The 4159-nt window shown below is 36.6% G+C and overlaps 1 pseudogene; it reads left to right on the top strand.

Moving 5' to 3' along the window:
* Window positions 1–2930: 2930 nt before the first annotated feature.
* LOC141512966 (RNA polymerase II subunit A C-terminal domain phosphatase SSU72 pseudogene) lies at window positions 2931–3515 on the top strand (annotated as a pseudogene).
* Window positions 3516–4159: the final 644 nt, after the last annotated feature.

The following is a 4159-nucleotide window of genomic DNA, read 5'->3' as shown; positions in this document are numbered from 1 at the left end:
GAAGTCCAATGAAATGTACAAATAAAATCTTGTTCACATTTTCTCCAAAAGTAATAATGATAATGGTGCTAATAATGATGATGCTGATGAAGAAGATAATGATCATGATAGTTTGCATTTATATAACACCTTCATATGGCTCAGGATTCATGTTAAGCACTTAAATTGATTACCACTTTTAATACTTAGAAGAGACTTTTGTTATAACCCCTCCAACTTTACAGATAAGAACATAGAGAAGAACAGAGGTTAAATGACTTACCCAAGACTACACATCCATGTAGACTTGGACTCAAGGTTTTCCCAAATCTAGGTCTAGTACAACATGTGAATTGGATGCAGACTACAAGGCAAATCATGTATGTCACTTCTGTAAAGCCTATTTTTCTTTTCATTTGAAAAATAAAAAGGAAAAGAAGAATCAGAGGAAGGAGGCAGAAAAGGAAAAGGAGTGTGAGGAGGACAAAAGGTGGGGAATGGAGAGAAGCATCAGGACAAGAGAGAATGGCAATCAAATAAAGAGAAGGGGTGGTTAGGTGGCATAGTGGATAGAGAACAGGCCCTGGAGTCAGGAGTACCTAGGTTCAAATCTGGTCTCAGACACTTAATAATGACCTAGCTGTGTGGCCTTGGGCAAGCCACTTAACCCCATTTGCCTTACAAAAACCTAAAAAAAAAAAAAGGAGGAGATGGTGAGGGGTGAAGAGGTAGAAAGGGAATGGAGAAGGAGGGGAATGGAATAGAAAGGGAGAGATTGAGGAAGGAAGGGGAAAGAGAAGAAAGGACAGGGGAGAGGAATTGAGTTTATTTTTTTGCTCTCATTCTCAAAGATGGTGACATCAATAAGAATATTGTGAAAGTTGAATAGATGAGAGTTATCTATGGATCTACATGAAGAAATATAGAGCTATAAGTACATTATAGAAATGATATGATCACACATACATATAATTGAATTACAGTAAAATCGTGCTTAAAATAATTAAAATATCACAAACATTGGAGTTGAAGGATCTAAAGATTTTATAAAATATATACAATTTGTAGATAAAGAGAGATGCAGTGAGTGTAATTAATTTGACTATGACTATGGAATTAGTGATAAATAAATCTAAGTCTAAATAAATAAATAAATCCAACACAAATAAATAAATAAATAAATAAAAGTGATGCATTCCTCATGATGGGGGTCTTAGAAAACAATACAGAATCTCAAGAGTTAATAAATATTTGTTAAGGATCTACTAAGTAGCAGGCTTTTGATATGAAAAAGGCAGTCAATCCCTAAACTCCAAGAGTTTATTACATATTAGGAAAGTAAAAATGTTCAGAGCTGAAAGTTCAATCAGAAAAGCACGAGTATGAGAGAGGTGTGAATTCAACAGAGGTGATTTTGAATTACTTTTCTGTATTGTGTATCTATGACCAAGTAAAGTTTTTCACATTTATAAATGAATGCTTGAATTAATTTACCTCTGAAGCCCCATCCTTCTCTAGATGATATTATCATGATTTATATTATCACTAATTCCTTCAACAAACTTACCTTAGCTGGATCAAGGTTTCCTGAATTGCAAAAACACTGGGTCACAGACACAGTACAAGAAACATGAAACACAGAGCAAAATTGTGATGCAGCTAGACAAAGGGACTCCAAGTGTTCTCCAATACTGTGTGGAATTGTCATGAGGTGGGGGGAAGAAGGTCTTAAATGGCACTGCAACCAGTTTCTTTCTCCAAAATAGTCATTTCCAGAATTTTCCCCAGAATTGGTCATCCAAACTACTTGGTACCAAAATTATCATTTTGTCTCAAATTAACCCAAGTGAGTTGAGCAGAACCACTCAATCTATTTCTTTTGTATGTGTCATCATTTTTTGAGGAAAAACAATGATATTAGAAATTTTGCTGATAGACAAAATATTTTGTCTGCAGAAAAGATCTGAGTTATTGATTCTTACTCTTTTAGATTTGAGTAGTCAATTTAGCAATCTGTTAAATTGTTCTCAGAGCAACAATGTATAAATCTACAGAACTACAAAAGAAAGAGAGTAAATCAAAATATAATAATTCAAGTATTTTTTTTAATTTGGGTCACTTGTCTGGGGAAAGAAAATGAATAATTGATCTAAGATGTTCATAATGAGCATGTTCAAGTATTTCACATTAACTCATATATTCCGTAGTTTTCTAAAAAAACTTAATCAAAAAATAGTTTTAGAAGTTTACTCAGAGCTAATCAATTTGCTAGCCTCTTAGGGTACAATGATAAAAATAAAACAGTCACAGCCCCCAAAGAACAATCTATTAAGTGAGGCAGCAGGTGTCACTATAGCAACAAACCCAATGGATACATGCACCGATGTTTACAATTTGATAATATCATTTTAAAACAATCTTCATCTTTTATCACACCACAGAAAATGTTAAATAAACTCTAGAATCAATTACTGCCAATTGGTCAAGACCTAAAGTCTTGTAGACCTAAGGCTTAAATGCCCATGAAGTTGTTACTTTTCAGAGCTCTGGATTTGGATTCAGGTTGCAGTTAGTTGAATCCTGTCTCTTTCAATATCTTAGCAGGTACCAGTGGAAAAGTCATCTACTCCTTCTAGGTTTTTCTTTTATTTGTGAAAACAGTGATTTGATAATCCAATATCATCCTTCTGTTGTAGGGGAGGGGGAAGATCAATGGGTTAAGTTCACACCTTTATGGGGTGGGGTCCCAATCCTTCCACTCCTTTTCTTCCAGACTTTAAAGCCCCAGGAAAATCTCTCACCAGAAGTCTCCAAAGCAGTCTCCTACAACTGGCAGGTTTGCAGCTGCTCACATAACTGTGGTTGTGGCTGTTCACCTCTATCCTTTACAGGGTGCCCACAATCCCTTTCTTGTTGCTTCTGCCACAAATCTGGACTTTTGCTCTGCCATCATGCCATCTTCCCCACTGAAAGTGGCTGTTGTATGCTATAATAACCAGAACAGGAGCATGGAAATCCATAGCATCCTCAGGAAAAAGGGATTCAGGGTCAAATCCTTTGGAACTGGAACTTGCGTAAGGCTTCCAGGGCCTACACCAGACAAGCCCAATGTTTATGACTTCAAAACCACATATCATCAGATGTGCAATGATCTTCTTAAGAAAGACCAAAGTTTCTACACAAAAAATGGCATTCTGAATATGTTGAGCAGAAATAAAAGAATCAAGCCTCGGCCAGAAAGATTCCAGAACTCAAAAGAGTTGTTTGATGTCATCTTTACTTGTGAAGAGAGAGTTTATGATGATGTGATAGAAACTTTAAATTCCAGAGATCAAGAGACCTGCCAACCAGTTCATGTGATTAACGTGGACATTGAGGATACCGAGGAAGAAGCTACTCTAGGAGCCTTTCTCATTTGTGAGGTCTGTCAGTGTATGCAGCTCACAGGTGACATGGAAAATGATATAGATGAGCTGTTAGAGGCATTTGAGGAGCAAAGTAATAGGGCTTTCCTCCACACAGTCTGCTTTTACTGAAGCCCACATTCTTTCCCCAGTTCTTAGTCCATGAAAGCATGTGTGCCAAGTTTGATGACTCTTCCCTACATTTGCTGAAGAACAATTTCTAAACTTCCTTTTTTTTTAGTTTTTGCATGGCAATGGGGTTAAGTTGCTTGCCCAAAGCCACACAGCTAGGTCATTATTAAGTATCTGAGGCTGACTCCAGGGCCTGTGCTCTATCCACTGTGCCACCTAGCTGCTCCTCCAAACTTCCTTTTCTTAATTCGCTTTACTTCCCCTTCTTGATAATTGTTTTTGTATTCATGAATGTTTCCAGGCTACAGTGACTGGAACATTGGACTCTTCATGAGTTGCAAAGCTGTGTGACTCTGGGTAAGTCATTGAACTGTATTTGACTCAGAACGTCATCTGTAAAATGAGTTGATAAAAGGAAATGATGAGCCAATCCAGGATCTGCCAATTAAAATCCAGTCACAAAAATTTGGGCATATCTAAAATGACTGGGAAAGAACAATAATATACCTCTCCAGAATGAAACAGGGCAGAGACTAATAGAGTTTTCTTATAACAATTCACTAGTCATATAAAATACTCTTGTCGACATTTTACCTCCAAACATCACCATATGATCAATACTGAAATCAGATTGAGACGATAAT

The sequence above is a fragment of the Macrotis lagotis genome, chromosome 1, assembly GCF_037893015.1.
Source record: "Macrotis lagotis isolate mMagLag1 chromosome 1, bilby.v1.9.chrom.fasta, whole genome shotgun sequence".
NCBI lineage: Eukaryota > Metazoa > Chordata > Mammalia > Peramelemorphia > Peramelidae > Macrotis > Macrotis lagotis.
The sequence above is the reverse complement of the archived record's forward strand: the minus strand, read 5'-3'. Positions and strand labels throughout refer to the sequence as shown.